Source organism: Tachypleus tridentatus, unplaced genomic scaffold, assembly GCF_004210375.1.
Source record: "Tachypleus tridentatus isolate NWPU-2018 unplaced genomic scaffold, ASM421037v1 Hic_cluster_1, whole genome shotgun sequence".
Lineage (NCBI taxonomy): Eukaryota > Metazoa > Arthropoda > Merostomata > Xiphosura > Limulidae > Tachypleus > Tachypleus tridentatus.
The window spans coordinates 21,927,703-21,946,687 of record NW_027467777.1 but is presented as its reverse complement, the minus strand read 5'-3'; positions in this window follow the sequence as shown (position 1 = coordinate 21,946,687).

The window sequence follows — 18,985 nt, the reverse complement described above, 5'->3', positions numbered from 1 at the left end:
TATGTAAGTTAATACAGGTGTAGTGGATCTAATATATCACGTATGTAAATTACCACCATTATTGTTGATCTAATATATCATGTATGTAAATTAACACCAATGTAGTGGATCTAATACCTGCTTTATTCTTCTGAACTGTAGATGTGTTATTAAATAACTAATGCTGTGTAGTCTAGTTTTAAAAGCTGATATTGACAATGTAGTTTAGGTGCTAGATAATATTTTCCTACTGACTTAAAGCTATCGTGCTTGTTGTTTAGTGGTACACCAAGTTAATAAATAACTTAATCGGTGACGTATTAAATTTTATTTTATCTTTGATGTACATGTTTTCCAGACTAATATGCTATGGGTATTTGTTTTATCGTCTTTCTGTGCAACATGACACAATAATATATTTTGCTTATTTTTTAGTGTAGCATGTTACAACATATTTTATTTCTTTCCCAGAATATAGAAATTTGTTTTATCGTCTTTCTGTGCAACATGACACAATAATATATTTTGCTTATTTTCTAATGTAGCATGTTGCAACATATTTTATTTCTTTCCCAGAATATAGAAATTTGTTTTATCGTCTTTCTGTGCAACATGACACAATAATATATTTTGCTTATTTTCTAATGTAGCATGTTGCAACATATTTTATTTCTTTCCCAGAATATAGAAATTTGTTTTATCGTCTTTCTGTGCAACATGACACAATAATATATTTTGCTTATTTTCTAATGTAACATGTTGCAACATATTTTATTTCTTTCCCAGAATATAGAAATTTGTTTTATCGTCTTTCTGTGCAACATGACACAATAATATATTTTGCTTATTTTCTAGTGTAGCATGTTATAACATATTTTATTTCTTTCCCAGAATATAGAAATTTGTTTTATCGTCTTTCTATGCAACATGACACAATAATATATTTTGCTTATTTTCTAATGTAACATGTTGCAACATATTTTATTTCTTTCCCAAAATATAGAAATTTGTTTTATCGTCTTTCTGTGCAACATGACATAATAATATATTTTGCTTATTTTCTAGTGTAACATGTTGCAACATATTTTATTTCTTTCCCAGTATATAGAAATTTGTTTTTATGGATTCCCTGTGTACCATGTTACAGAATGGTTTTCTTCTAAATTCAATGTGCACTTTATTTACTTTACTTAACTGAATTGGAAAAACAATAATATGGATTAATTTGTGATACCAGAACCATCCAAACTAAAACCTGCATCAAGTCGCACTTTAGTCATGTTAAGCAACATAAAGTGTTTGTTAACAGGTGAGAGTGCTCGAACGTAAATATTAGTGACAAGAGACGTCCACCTGTTCCAGAGAAGAGTATGGAAAATAATAAAGAATAATTTTTAGCATTTCCTTTTAGAAAAGAAACCCAAGTCACGTGTGCACACGATGGTTCACATAATACCTGTTCAACCTTTGCATGTCTGAAACAAATGGAGAATAGAAGATGTGTTCATTTAATTCCATACCAGAAGTATAGGTCAAACTGCTGAACCAATGAAATAATTTTTATTCATATGGTTTTGGGTCACGTATTGGACGAGCGATGGTCAGATTCAGTGTTGAAATCTTCCTCCCTTTCAGAAACTGTTATAAACCTTGTCAAGGTGTTGTTGTATTATTCACAGTAAGTTAAATGTTATCCATTGGCCATGGTTTTAATTAACGCTCCATTTTCATTGTACGCCCAGTTCGTGGGGTAATATTAACTCGTATATTTCCATGAGTTTCACTAATGCATAGCACACTATTTGTTCGTGTTAACAAAATAATTCCACCTAGCAGTCATTTATAGAGACACATAACTTTAGTGACGTCATGCAAGTTTCCATGGAAATCCACAAGTGTTTCGTCACTTCCTGTGTATTACTACCGGAAGCAAAAATGTTCGGGATATATAATTTAGCGATGGATTGTCTTAGAAGAGGAAGACGGTCAAAAGAAACTAGATTTATTAGTGTCACAACAAAGCAAAAGTAAGATATAAAATAAAACAAAAGTAAAATATGGAGAATGTTGATGCAATTATAAAACAATATGGAAATTATCATAAATATGGAAATTATAAAACAATATGGAAATTATCAGAAATAAATAATAAATATTTACAAAATGGAAATTCACGTGACATAAACAGAAAATCTTGAGGATTGGAAATCACTGAATCCTCGATCTAACCTTGTTTCACACTGATGTCACTAATACATCTAGATTTATTCCAATCTGATATCACTAATACATCTATATTTATTCCAATCTGATGTCATTAATACATCTAGATTTATTCCAATCTGCTATCACTAATACATCTAGATTTATTCCAATCTGATATCACTAATACATCTAGATTTATTCCAATCTGATGTCACTAATACATCTAGATTTATTCCAATCTGCTATCACTAATACATCTAGATTTATTCCAATCTGATATCACTAATACATCTAGATTTATTCCAATCTGATGTCACTAATACATCTAGATTTATTCCAATCTGATGTCACTAATACATCTAGATTTATTCCAATCTGATATCACTAATACATTTATAGTTATTCCAATCTGATATCACTAATACATCTATATTTATCCCAATCTGATGTCACTAATACATCTATATTTATTCCAATCTGATGTCACTAATACATCTAGATTTATTCCATTCTCATATCACTGATGAATCTAGATTTATTCCAATCTGATATCACTGATGAATCTAAATTTATTCCAATCTGATATCACTGATGAATCTAAATTTATTCCAATCTAATATCACTAATACATCTATATTTATTCCAATCTGCTATCACTGATACATCTATATTTATTCCAATCTGATATCACTAATACATGTATATTTATTCCAATCTAATATCACTAATACATCTAGATGTATTCCAATCTGATGTCACTAATACATCTAGATTTATTCCAATCTGATATCACTAATACATTTATAGTTATTCCAATCTGATATCACTAATACATCTATATTTATTCCAATCTGATGTCACTAATACATCTATATTTATTCCAATCTGATGTCACTAATACATCTAGATTTATTCCATTCTCATATCACTGATGAATCTAGATTTATTCCAATCTGATATCACTGATGAATCTAAATTTATTCCAATCTGATATCACTAATACATGTATATTTATTCCAATCTGATATCACTAATACATGTATATTTATTCCAATCTGATATCACTAATACATGTATATTTATTCCAATCTAATATCACTAATACATCTATATTTATTCCAATCTGATGTCACTAATACATCTAGATTTATTCCAATCTGATGTCACTAATACATCTAGATTTATTCCATTCTCATATCACTGATGAATCTAGATTTATTCCAATCTGATATCACTGATGAATCTAAATTTATTCCAATCTGATATCACTGATGAATCTAAATTTATTCCAATCTGATGTCACTAATACGTGTATATTTATTCCAATCTAATATCACTAATACATCGATATTTATTCCAATCTGATATCACTGATGAATCTAAATTTATTCCAATCTAATATCACTAATACATCTAGATGTATTCCAATCTGATGTCACTAATACATCTAGATTTATTCCAATCTGATATCACTAATACATTTATAGTTATTCCAATCTGATATCACTAATACATCTATATTTATTCCAATCTGATGTCACTAATACATCTATATTTATTCCAATCTGATGTCACTAATACATCTAGATTTATTCCATTCTCATATCACTGATGAATCTAGATTTATTCCAATCTGATATCACTGATGAATCTAAATTTATTCCAATCTGATATCACTAATACATGTATATTTATTCCAATCTGATATCACTAATACATGTATATTTATTCCAATCTGATATCACTAATACATGTATATTTATTCCAATCTAATATCACTAATACATCTATATTTATTCCAATCTGATGTCACTAATACATCTAGATTTATTCCAATCTGATGTCACTAATACATCTAGATTTATTCCATTCTCATATCACTGATGAATCTAGATTTATTCCAATCTGATATCACTGATGAATCTAAATTTATTCCAATCTGATATCACTGATGAATCTAAATTTATTCCAATCTGATGTCACTAATACGTGTATATTTATTCCAATCTAATATCACTAATACATCGATATTTATTCCAATCTGATATCACTGATGAATCTAAATTTATTCCAATCTGATGTCACTAATACGTGTATATTTATTCCAATCTAATATCACTAATACATCGATATTTATTCCAATCTGATATCACTGATGAATCTAGATTAAGTCCAAGGGTTAAACAGTATTTAAAGTTGGTATCCAATAGACTTCTCTTATCTCTCTGTCGGCTTCAGTTTCGAAATCGGTTTCAATATCGATGATTCATGTGATCAGTTTAATGACTATGTTGGGCAATAGTTAGGTTCTTATCTAGAACTGGTGTATATATATCAGGTAGATGGATACATAAAAACATCTATAACACGTAAAGGGAGTGTGTTGAATAAATCTACACGTAGTGAGTGTTGAAACATCTACATATGTGAAACTGCTGGTGGTAGGAAGATAAAAACTTGTATAGTTACTCACACACACAAACACCGTTCTCGAGTTTTGCAACAAGTAAATAAAGGAGACAAACATTATAAAAGTTAACATAAACTGAAGACTCTCCTTCAACAAACAAGTTGCTAATAACTGTTATCATGTTTGTCATTAAACCACTCTTGTTATGTTTAATTTATCTGCCAACTTGATGTTTCCCTCTAGTTATTTGTTCGAGTTGAATTTTTACTTTGTATTACTGGAGGGCATCTTAACATTAAAAATGGACTAAGCTTTAAGAATTACAACTACTAATCTAGTAGTACCACTGATCTATTTTAACAGTCAATTTGCGGATATATTAAAGCTTTAGAAACTCCACACACAAGTACTGAAATCATTCAAGAGTTTCTTTGTGGATATATTAAGAATTTACAAACGTTTTCAAGAATATAGTCCTGTCAACCACATAATTGTCCGTAGAATAAGAATATTTTGTTTTTAAACTTAGAGAAGATTGAAAATAAGATATTAAAATATCAATTAAAAAAAAGATTAACACGATTTCTGATCAAGATTTAAATTATGAAAAAGAACTTGAAAGTGACGGCTATTAGAAACAATAGACCTAAAATAAAACATGTTAACTGCTATTAGAAACAATAGGCCTAAAATAAAACATGATAACTGCTATTAGAAACAATAGGCCTAAAATAAAACATGGTAACTACTATTAGAAACAATAGGCGTAAAATAAAACATGGTAACGGCTATTAGAAACAATAGGCCTAAAATAAAACAAGGTAATGGCTATTAGAAACAATAGGCCTAAAATTAAACAAGGTGACGGCTATTAAAATGGGTTAACAGGAACATTATCCTATGATCTCCTGACTGATTTAACAGAAACATGATTGTTTGATGTTCTGAGAGTTAAATAGAAATATGATCCTTTGATCTTCAGAATATGTTAACAATTCATTAAAGAACAGAAGGTTCTGTTAGTTCATTATTATAATTATTACCTCAGTCGGAGGTTAAACTTTAAGAAACAGAAGGGTAATTTAACTGAAGTGTAATGTTATAGTTCATCTAGTTCAGGTGTAATTTAGCTTAAGTGTAATGTTATAGTTCATCTACTTCAGGTGTAATTTAGCTTAAGTGTAATGTTATAGTTCATCTACTTCAGGTGTAATTTAGCTTAAGTGTTATGTTATAGTTCATCTAGTTTAGGTGTAATTTAGCTTAAGTGAAATGTTATAGTTCATCTAGTTCAGGCTAATTTAGCTTAAGTGTAATGTTATAGTTCATCTATTTCAGGTGTAATTTAGCTTAAGTGTTATGTTATAACACTTAACCTGAACATCTCGTTCAGATGTAATTTAGCTTAACTGTAATGTTATAGTTCATCTAGTTCAGGCGTAATTTAGCTTAACTGTTATGTTATAGTTCATCTAATTCAGGTGTAATTTAGCTTAAGTGTTATGTTATAGTTCATCTAGTTTAGGTGTAATTTAGCTTAAGTGAAATGTTATAGTTCATCTAGTTCAGGCTAATTTAGCTTAAGTGTAATGTTATAGTTCATCTAGTTCAGGTGTAATTTAGCTTAAGTGTTATAACACTTAACCTGAACATCTCGTTCAGATGTAATTTAGCTTAACTGTAATGTTATAGTTCATCTAGTTCAGGTGTAATTTAGCTTAAGTGTAATGTTATAGTGCATCTAGTTCAGGTGTAATTTAGCTTAAGTGTAATGTTATAGTTCATCTAGTTCAGGTGTAATTTAGCTTAAGTGTAATGTTATAGTTCATCTAGTTCAGGTGTAATTTAGCTTAAGTGTAATGTTATAGTTCATCTAGTTCAGGTGTAATTTAGCTTAAGTGTAATGTTATAGCTCATCTAGTTCAGGTGTAATTTAGCTTAAGTGTAATGTTATAGCTCATCTAGTTCAAGTGTAATTTAGCTTAAGTGTAATGTTATAGTTCATCTAGTTCAGGTGTAATTTAGCTTAAGTGTAATGTTATAGTTCATCTACTTCAGGTGTAATTTAGCTTAAGTGTAATGTTATAGTTCATCTAGTTCAGGTGTAATTTAGCTTAAGTGTTATGTTATAGTTCATCTAGTTTAGGTGTAATTTAGCTTAAGTGTAATGTTATAGTTCATCTAGTTCAGGTGTAATTTAGCTTAAGTGTAATGTTATAGTTCATCTACTTCAGGTGTAATTTAGCTTAAGTGTTATGTTATAGTTCATCTAGTTCAGGCGTAATTTAGCTTAAGTGTAATGTTATAGTTCATCTAGTTCAGGCGTAATTTAGCTTAACTGTTATGTTATAGTTCATCTAATTCAGGTGTAATTTAGCTTAAGTGTTATGTTATAGTTCATCTAGTTCAGGTGTAATTTAGCTTAAGTGAAATGTTATAGTTCATCTAGTTCAGGCTAATTTAGCTTAAGTGTAATGTTATAGTTCATCTAGTTCAGGTGTAATTTAGCTTAAGTGTTATGTTATAACACTTAACCTGAACATCTCGTTCAGATGTAATTTAGCTTAACTGTAATGTTATAGTTCATCTAGTTCAGGTGTAATTTAGCTTAAGTGTTATGTTATAACACTTAACCTGAACATCTCGTTCAGGTGTAATTTAGCTTAACTGTAATGTTATAGTTCATCTAGTTCAGGTGTAATTTAGCTTAAGTGTAATGTTATAGTGCATCTAGTTCAGGTGTAATTTAGCTTAAGTGTAATGTTATAGTTCATCTAGTTCAGGTGTAATTTAGCTTAAGTGTAATGTTATAGTTCATCTAGTTCAAGTGTAATTTAGCTTAAGTGTAATGTTATAGCTCATCTAGTTCAAGTGTAATTTAGCTTAAGTGTAATGTTATAGTTCATCTAGTTCAGGTGTAATTTAGCTTGAGTGTAATGTTATAGTTCATCTAGTTCAGGTGTAATTTAGCTTAAGTGTAATGTTATAGTTCATCTAGTTCAGGTGTAATTTAGCTTAAGTGTAATGTTATAGTTCATCTAGTTCAGGTGTAATTTAGCTTAAGTGTAATGTTATAGTTCATCTAGTTCAGGTGTAATTTAGCTGAAGTGTAATGTTATATATAGTTCATCTAGTTCAGGTGTAATTTATCTTAAGTGTAATGTTATAGTTCATCTAGTTCAGGTGTAATTTAGCTTAAGTGTAATGTTATAGTTCATCTAGTTTAGGTGTAATTTAGCTTAAGTGTAATGTTATAGTTCATCTAGTTCAGGTGTAATTTAGCTTAAGTGTAATGTCATAGTTCATCTAGTTCAGGTGTAAATTAGCTTAAGTGTTATGTTATAGTTCATCTAGTTCAGGTGTAATTTAGCTTAAGTGTAATGTCATAGTTCATCTAGTCCAGGTGTAATTTAGCTTAAGTGTAATGTCATAGTTCATCTAGTTCAGGTGTAATTTAGCTTAAGTGTTATGTTTATCTAGTTGAAGAGTGGTTTAACTGAAGTGTTATGTTATACTTTGTTTAACTGATGGGTGGTTTAAATGAAGTGTTATAGTTTATCTATTTGTGTTAATGTCCACAGTCCTAGTGACCCCATGCTGAAGTCCACCTTAAAAGCCTACTGTTCGTAAATAAGTTTCACGTTGCTAATTTGAATCAAGCGAGTTTTCATCGTGTTACCATTAGCGTGTTATCATGCCATTGTCCTGTTAGTTGCTATTAACCTTGCTTGTGTTATTAGTTTGGAATTTAGTTTATAAACTATTAATCGATCCATATTATTAGTTTAGTATTTAGCTTATAAACTATTGACCACTTCATAGTATTAGTTTAAGATTTGTAAACTATTAATCACGTCACATTATTACTTTATGTACTATTAACTTAACAGTTGGAATTGTCTTTGAGGTTAGAATATACATATACTATCACTTTAAAAGTCGTGATTATAAACTATGTATCTCATACATTTAATGGTTAGTATATTTGTTGCTTTTCTCACAGTTACTTTATGAATAATTATTTCAAGGAGTATTAATTTATATTATTTTTTCAATAAATTTGAAAATGAAAGTTTCTTTATTATGGACAAATGTTTTGTAAAATCCGACAAGCAAATGTGATTATGTGTACGCCATAACGCCCCCACGGCTGAAAGGGCGAATAGGTTTGGTGCGACGGAGCATCGAACTGACGACATTTGAATTACGAGTCGAGTGCCTTAACCACGTGGCTATGCCGGGTCTTGTAGTATGTTGGTTGAATAATTTATCTGTTTTAATTTGTTTAATTAATATCACGTTATCTTTGAAAGTCGCCAGTTTACTAAATTTGCGAAAAAACGTTTAATTCCAATCTCAATTTCTGTGAAGTAATTATCAAAACTACTTTAAATCTTAATTGACTTTGAAAATGCATGTGAAAAATAAATATAATCAGTAAACGGTCAATAAATATATTTACAATTCAGCTACAAACCTAACTTAGGTGGTTCGTCTTTATATAAACAAATGAATTTGTGTTTTAGACGCATGATCCTAATAAAACCACAAACAACAAACAAAACACGTGTGTGGTCACAAAGTTAAACTTGTCTTCCTTTTCTTATACAGTTAGTTTGTTGAGGATGACTGATCCCTCAACTGTAAACGGGTGGAACAGATCTTGGACCCCTGCCATTCAAATAATAGCTGGAACAGAGTGAAAGTCCAGTTCTTGATGAACTGGTTTCTGTGTTCTGCTAATAGCCACAACAATAGCATCTAATTCAAACAAAAATATCCAACTTTGGTATTCTCTACCGCTGAATAAGAATACAAATAAGGCCTTCAATGTGTATCAATGGGACCCTAAGCATTATGGTTAATAAAACATGTGTAACAATTGGACCCTAAGCAGTATGGTTGATAAATACATGTGTAACAATGGGACCCTGAGCAGTATGGTTGATAAATGCATATGTAACAATGGATAACTCAACAAACTTGATGTTAAGCAAAATATTTGTAACAGTGAAATAAACCAAACAACAAACAACAATTATTATGTTGTTTTTTTTAAGCTCGCGAATCATTACTATAATTAATTATTGTACAGAACTTTATAAATATTCTTTTATATTTTTAGTACTACATCAGTTATAAGGGTTTTTACTGAAGACCAGTATGTTATAATAAAGCTTCGACCACGTTTTGTTCGCCATATCAACTGTTTACGAGGGGTTTCTTTCTGTAGAGAGCTTATCAAGTGAATATGGCGGACATGGCATGGTTAAATTAGCATTATAGACTCTTCTTGGAAAACTCTAAATAACTGAATAAAGATAGTAGTGTTATAAATATAACAGGCTTCCTACTATACTTTGTATAATTAACATGTTTGAAACGTGAAAAACTGAGATAATTGGTCTACAAGTTTAAGACACAGAACACTTCAAATAATGAGACAATTAGTCTAAGTGTTTGAGACATAAAACACTTGAGATACCTGGTCTAGAATAGAGGTGGGCAACTTATTTTTCATAGTGGCCACAACAACTGTGGCTAATGAAATCAACGTTTGCCACACTGTTAAAAAAAATAAAATAAAAATTGAAAGAGGTTAGTTTAAACAAAATAATTGCATTTCAACTAATCTTTAATGTGAAAATTGATGGAGGTTTTCACTAACAAGTTTCGAGAAATTTGGCTTAATATCTATGCTCAATGTACATCTTAGCTCTGCCACTAAATTTATATCAGTAAGCCGAGATCTGTGTCTAGACTTGAGAAAATCTAGCGGAGAAAATGTTGACTCACATACCCATGTCGATGTAAACAGGGAAAATAATTTTGAAACTGCTATCTTTAAATTTGGAAGATTCTCATTTATCAGAATAGTGAGCCACATCTCTCTGACAGAACATTTTTGTTTACCTTTTATGTGGTCTACACTTTGCAGGGCAAGCATCTCGTCTTCAAATCCACATTTATCGAAAAAAAAGATGTAATTTCCTTACTGAAATTTCCTAAGTCAAATTGAAATGGATCATGCAAAAATTCAAATATCAGTTTCAAATTTTCAAATTCGGAGAAACGTGATTGAACTTTTTGAGATAGAGTTTTTATCCAGTTTGCATAAAGTTCATCTTTAGTATCAGAGAAATCATAGTCCTTATTATTTTTTTAGAAAACAATTCAACTTTGCAAAATGTGTCAAATCATTCTTTTATAAATTGTTCCACAAGGAGGTTTAGCTTTAATTGAAATTTATGAATAGGCTGTGATTGCTCGCTTATTATTTTACCTCTCTCCTGAAGATTCGTATTCAAACCATTCAAGTGAGTCATCATGTTGCACAGAAAGTGCAAATCACACTACTGTGACAAAGATTCAATTTTAGGGAAATTTTCAATCTTACCTTTTTCAACAAGATTCGCTTTTATTTAAGGAAATAAGGAAGTAAATCGTGCCAAGACTTTTCCTCTACTTAACCATCTTACATTTACAAAATCTGTAAGATCATCAAAATTACAGTCACTGCTTTCCTTCAAAGGCTCAACAAACTGTCGATGGATGAGAGAGCTTTCATTTTTAATATAATTCATGATTTTTACAACGATGTCCTTCATATTTTTCACTTTTAGAATCTGAGCACATACATTTTCCTGATACAAAATACAATGGAAAGATGGCAGCGTAGACTTCACATTATGTTCAATTAAATGCTGCTTCAAAAGAGAAACAAATCCTAATTTCGCTCTAGTCCTAGCAGAAACACCGTCTGTTTTGACAGAAAAAATCCTAATTTCGCTCCAGTCATAGCAGAAACACCGTCTGTTTTGACAGAAACAAATCCTAATTTCGCTCCAGTCACAGCAGAAACACCGTCTGTTTTGACAGAAACAAATCCTAATTTCGCTCTAGTCACAGCAGAAACACCGTCTGTTTTGACAGAAACAAATCCTAATTACGCTCCAGTCACAGCAGAAACACCGTCTGTTTTGACAGAAACAAATTCTAATTTCGCTCCAGTCATAGCAGAAACACCGTCTGTTTTGACAGAAACAAATCCTAATTTAGCTATAGTCATAGCAGGAACACCGTCTGTTTGGACAGAAACAAATCCTAATTTCGCTCTAGTCACAGCAGAAACACCGTCTGTTGTGACAGAAACAAATCCTAATTTCGCTCTAGTCACAGCAGAAACACCGTCTGTTTTGACAGAAACAAATCCTAGTTTCGCTCTAGTCACAACAGAAACACCGTCTGTTTTGACAGAAACAAATCCTAATTTCGCTCCAGTCAAAGCAGAAACACCGTCTGTTTTGACAGAAACAAATCCTAATTTCGCTCTAGTCATAGCAGAAACACCGTCTGTTTTGACAGAAACAAATCCTAATTTCGCTCCAGTCATAGCAGAAACACCGTCTGTTTTGACAGAAACAAATCCTAATTTCGCTCCAGTCATAGCAGAAACACCGTCTGTTTTGACAGAAACAAATCCTAATTTCGCTCTAATCACAGCAGAAACACCGTCTGTTGTGACAAAAACAAATCCTAATTTCGCTCTAGTCACAACAGAAACACCGTCTGTTTTGACAGAAACAAATCCTAATTACGCTCCAGTCATAGCAGAAACACCGTCTGTTTTGACAGAAACAAATCCTAATTTCGCTCTAGTCATAGCAGGTGCACCGTCTGTTTTGACAGAAACAAATCCTAATTTCGCTCTAGTCACAACAGAAACACCGTCTGTTTTGACAGAAACAAATCCTAATTTCGCTCTAGTCATAGCAGGAGCACCGTCTGTTTTGACAGAAACAAATCCTAATTTCGCTCTAGTCATAGCAGGAACACAGTCTGTTGTGACAGAAACCAGTTTTTTAATTCAGATTGAATCTTTTTGACATTTTAAGAATGTTTTAAATATATTTTTTCCACATGTTCGATCTCGTAATCCACAACGACCAAACATTTGTTCCTTCACCTGAAGTTACATATCGAACCCAAAATATCAACTGTGCAGTGTCACTAACATCTGTTGACTCATCTAGTGCTAAAGAAAAATACAGTCTAGTTGTTCAAGCAACAGATTTTCTGTCTTTCGCTAACTCTAGCATTCTGCCTTGTTCTTCGACATAATTGCAAGATATTTGCCTTTTGAAGAATATCATATTTTATTTTTGAATCATAATTCTCCGACAGAGTTTCAAAGACCACAATCAATATTTCTTTTATCGGTTCAGCATCAGAAAATGATTTCTTTTTTTGAGCTAGAATCCAAGCTACTTCATAGCTAGGTAACGTAACTAGTTCTATCGATGATAAAAAGTATTTTTAGGCCTCTCTTTTGTTCATGAAGTTGTGCTTTCAGACGGCTAATTTCATTCATACGATTTTTGCTATCAACTGAAAAGTTTACATCAAATTCGTTGTGAATATCGTTAAAGTGTTGCTTAATATTGTATACCTTATTATTCCTAAAAACTTTGTTACACAAAAGACACACTGACTTATTATTTGCTTCAATCATTAGAAATTTCAACTTCCAATTTTCATTAAATTCTCGTGTCACGTTTTCCCAGTCACGCGCCATGCTCTTTTCGTCAGTAATGCCAGAATCAGTTAAATTAGTTTTTATTTTCTGAGTGTTCACTATCACGTGGATTCTTTCGAGTTACCCACTTATCCATATTATGGGATTACAAACAAAATATATTTAAACACTTCAAAGTTGCATAATAAAAATGTGTGCAATCGCATGCAAAACAACGCACACTTGATAACATACGTCTGAACAAGACTGACGCTACAAAATGGGCGGAGTCGGTGTCAGTGATGAAGTGCGCGATATCAGCGATGACGTGAGGCAGTTCAGTTGCTGATTACCAAATTTGTGATAAAAAATAATGATGGAAAAAGTTTATTCCTAAACTCGAGCTGGCCACAATTGTGCTATCCACTGGCCACATGTGACCATGGAGTTGCCCATCCCTGGTCTAGACATTTGAGATATAGAATTCTCGGAAACTGAGATACCTCAGACGTATGGTTGAAACTTTTATAAAAGAGACACTAATGTTTTTCATTTTAAAGTGGAGATAAAACATCTCACTTACACAATTATAGAAATAAAATATTGAGTAAAACTTTAGTTGACTATAAACGTCAAGGTATATCTTACCAGACAGTAACTTCTGATATTTACGAGTGATTCAGGTCTGAGATGACGTAATAGGGTGAGGTTCTAGTTGAAAGGGTCCAGAAGGCTGTTAAAGAGGTTATGAGAAAATATGAATTGCCCAATATGTGTATGTAACAATATATATATATATATATTCAAGATATTGGTATTCAACTTCTGTACGTAACAGGTAAGGAAATGCTTAAATAGAACATAGAGTAGAAAACAAAGGCATGATGAAAGTTTTTGAATCAATGCTGTAGTACAAAACTTGAAAAATACTACTTGTAAAAACTGTACCGAAACTTAAAAAAAGATATCTACATTCAAACAGATTACAAGATAAATTAACTTGTACATTCTGTGGAAGTTTATTCTAAGAAAGTATATATAAAATGGCATTATGTTTTAAGTCACGACTCTGGGAAATAAATAAGACTGATGAGTGAAGCTAGGCCTTGTCTTGATTCACTTTAAAAGTTAGGCCTTGTCTTGATTCAATTTAAAAGTTAGGCCTTGTCATGATTTACTTTAAAAGTTAGGCCTTGTCATAATTCACTTTAATAGTTAGACCTTATCATGATTCACTTTAAAAGTTAGACCTTGTCTTGATTCACTTTAAAAGTTAGACCTTGTCTTGATTTACTTTAAAAGTTAGACCTTCTTATTTACCAAGTGTGTGTACAAGACAAATTTATTCTAATGGTAGTGCTGCTGGTTTTCTCTTTTTTCTCCAAAATATACTTTAAATAATGGTATATACACTCCAGAAAACATTTTAATAATATTAAGTACAAGATGCACATTTCACCCTACACTGAGGAAGACTGAACAAAACTAAACAAAGGAAAAGTAAACCAAACTACTTAATTCTGAAACACTGAAACTAACTATGCTAACTATAGAAAACTAAACCAAACTGTACTAACTATGGAAGACTAAACCAAACTATGCTAATTATGAGAGACTAAAACTAACTAGGCTAACTACAGAAAACTAAACCAAACTATATTAAATAAAGAAGACTATCCCAAACTATATTAACTATGCAATACTAAACCAAACTATATTAACTATGGAAGACTAAACGAAACTACACTAACTATGAAAGGATACACAAAACTACCCAAATTAAATAACTATGAACAGTAAACGAAACAATACTATCCATGAAAGACAACACCAAACTATATTAACTAGGGAAGACTACACCAGACTATACTAACTATGGAAGACTAAACCAAACTATACTAACTATGGAAGACTAAACCAAATTATACTACCTATGGAAGACTAAACCAAACTATAATAACTAAGAGAGGCAAAACCAAACTATACTAACTATGCAAGACTAAACCAAACTATACTGCCTATGGAAGACTAAACCAAACTATACTAACTAAGAGAGGCAAAACCAAACTATACTAACTATGCAAGACTAAACCAAACTATACTGCCTATGGAAGACTAAACCAAACTATACTAACTAAGAGAGGCTAAACCAAACTATACTAACTATGGAAAACTAAACCAAACTATACTACCTATGGAAGACTAAACCAAACTATACTAACTAAGAGAGGCTACACAAACTATACTAACTATGAAGCACTAAACCAAACTATACTAACTAAGAGAGGCTAAACCAAACTATACTGCCTATGGAAGACTAAACCAAACTATACTACCTATGGAAGACTAAACCAAACTATTTTAACTAAGAGAGGCTAAACCAAACTATACTAACTATGAAAGACTAAACCAAACTATACCAACTAAGAGAGGCTAAACCAAACTATACAACCTATGGAAGACTGAACCAAACTATACTAACTATGAAAGAATAAACCAAACTAAACTACATATGAAAGAATAAACCAAACTATACTACCTATGGAAGACTAAACCAAACTATACTACCTATGGATGAATAAACCAAACTATACTAACTAAGAGAGGCTAAACTAAACTATACTAACTATGAAAGAATAAACCATACTATACTAACTAAGAGAGGCTAAACTAAACTATACTAACTATGAAAGAATAAACCAAACTATACTAACTATGGAAGACTAAACCAAACTATACTAACTAAGAGAGGCTAAACCAAACTATACTAACTATGAAAGACTAAATCAAACTATACTAACTGAGAGAGGCTAAACTAAACTATACTAACTATGGAAGAATAAATAAAACTATACTAACTGTAGAAGTCTTATCCAAACTATAATAACTATAAACAGAAAACTAAAGTGTACTAACTATTGAAGACTAAACCAAACTAAATTAACTATGAAAGACTAAACAAACTGCACTATCTATATGGAGACTAAAACCAAACTATACTAACTAAGAAAGGCTAAACCAAACTATACTAACTAAGAGAGGCTAAACCAAACTATACTAACTAAGAGAGGCTAAACCAAACTATACTAGCTATGGAAGGATAAACCAAACTATACTAACTAAGAGAGGCTAAACCAAACTATACTACCTATGGAAGGCTAAACCAAACTTATACTAACTATGAAAGACTAAACAAAAGTATACTAATTATAAAAGACTAAACCAAACTATTCTAACTAAGAGAGGCTAAACCAAACTATACTAACTATGGAAGACTAAACCAAACTATTCTAACTAAGAGAGGCTAAACCAAACTATACTAACTATGGAAGACTAAACCAAACTATACTAACAATGAAAGACTAAACCAAACTATACTAACTATGAAAGGCTAAACCAAACTATACTACCTATGGAGACTAAACCAAACTACATTATCTATGGAGACTAAACCAAACTATACTAACTAAGAGAGGCAAAACCAAACTATTCTAACAATGAAAGACTAAACCAAACTATACTAACTAAGAGAGGCTAAACCAAACTATACTAACTATGAAAGACTAAACCAATCTATACTACGTATGGAAGACTAAACCAAACTATACTAACTATGGAAGACTAAACCAAACTACATTATCTATGGAAGACTAAATCTAACTATACTAACTATGAAAGACTAAACCAAACTACATTATCTATGGAAGACTAAACCAAACTATATTAACTATGGAAGACTAAACCAAACTATACTACCTATGGAAGACTAAACCAAACTATACTAACTAAGAGAGGCAAAACCAAACTATTCTAACAATGAAAGACTAAACCAAACTATACTAACTAAGAGAGGCTGAACCAAACTATACTAACTATGAAAGACTAAACCAATCTATACTACGTATGGAAGACTAAACCAAACTATACTAACTATGGAAGACTAAACCAAACTACATTATCTATGGAAGACTAAATCTAACTATACTAACTATGAAAGACTAAACCAAACTACATTATCTATGGAAGACTAAACCAAACTATATTAACTATGGAAGACTAAACCAAACTATACTACCTATGGAAGACTAAACCAAACTATACTAACTATGAAAGACTAAACCAAACTATACTAACTAAGAGAGGCTAAACAAACTATACTAACTATGAAAGACTAAACCAAACTATACTAAATAAGAGATTCTAAACCAAACTATACTAACTATTAAAGACTAAACCAAACTATACTAACTATGAAACACTAAACCAATCTATACTAACTGTGAAGGAAAACCAAACTATACTAACTATGAAAGGCTAAACCAAACTATACTACCTATGGAAGACTAAACCAAACTATACTAACTATGGAAGACTAAACCAAACTACATTATCTATGGAAGACTAAACCAAACTATACTAACTAAGAGAGGCAAAACCAAACTATACTAACTATGAAAGACTAAACCAAATTATACTACGTATGGAAGACTAAACCAAACTATACTAACTATGGAAGACTAAACCAAACTACATTATCTATGGAAGACTAAACGTAACTATACTAACTATGAAAGACTAAACCAAACTACATTATCTATGGAAGACGAAACCAAACTATACTAACTATGAAAGACTAAACCAAACTATACTAATTAAGAGAGGCTAAACAAAACTATACTAACTATGAAATTATAAACCAACAATACTAACTAAGAGAGGCTAAACCAAACTATAATACCTATGGAAGACTAAACCGAACTATACTGCCTATGGAAGGCTAAACCAAATGATACTACCTATGGAAGACTAAACAAAAGTATACTAACTATGAAAGATTAAACCAAACTATATTAACTATGGAAGGCTAAACCAAACTACACAAACTAAGAGAGGCTAAACCAAACTACACAAACTAAGAGATGCTAAACCAAACTATACTAACTAAGAGAGGCTAAACCAAACTATACTAACTAAGAGAGGCTAAACCAAACTATACTACCTATGGAAGACTAAACAAAAGTATACTAACTATGAAAGATTAAACCAAACTATACTAACTATGGAAGACTAAATCAAACTAAATTAATTATGGAAGACTAAACCAAACTACATTATCTATGGAAGACTATACCAAACTATTCTAACTAAGAGAGGCTAAACCAAATTATACTAATTATGAAAGATGAAACCAAACTATATAAACTGTGGAAATCTTATCCAAACTATAATAACTATAAACAGAAAAATAAAGTGTACTAACTATGAAAGAATAAACCAAACTATACTACATATGAAAGAATAAACCAAACTATACTAACTAAGAGAGGCTAAACTAAACTATACTAACTATGAAAAAATAAACCAAACTATACTAACTATGGAAGACTAAACCAAACTATACTACCTATGGAAGACTAAACCAAACTACATTATCTATGGAAGACTAAACCAAACTATACTAACTAAGAGAGGGTAAACCAAACTATTCTAACTATGAAAGATTAAAACCAAACTATACTAACTATGGAAGACTAAACCAAACTATACTACCTATGGAAGACTAAACAAAAGTATACTAATTATAAAAGACTAAACCAAACTATTCTAACTAAGAGAGGCTAAACCAAACTATACTAACTATGAAAGAATAAACCAAACTATACTAACTATGAAAGAATAAACCAAACTATACTAACTATGAAAGAATAAACCAAACTATACTACCTATGGAAGACTAAACCAAACTATACTAACTAAGAGAGGCTAAACCAAACTATACTAACTTTGAAAGACTAAACCAAACTATACTACCTATGGAAGACTAAACCAAACTATACTAACTAAGAGAGGCTAAACCAAATTATACTAATTATGAA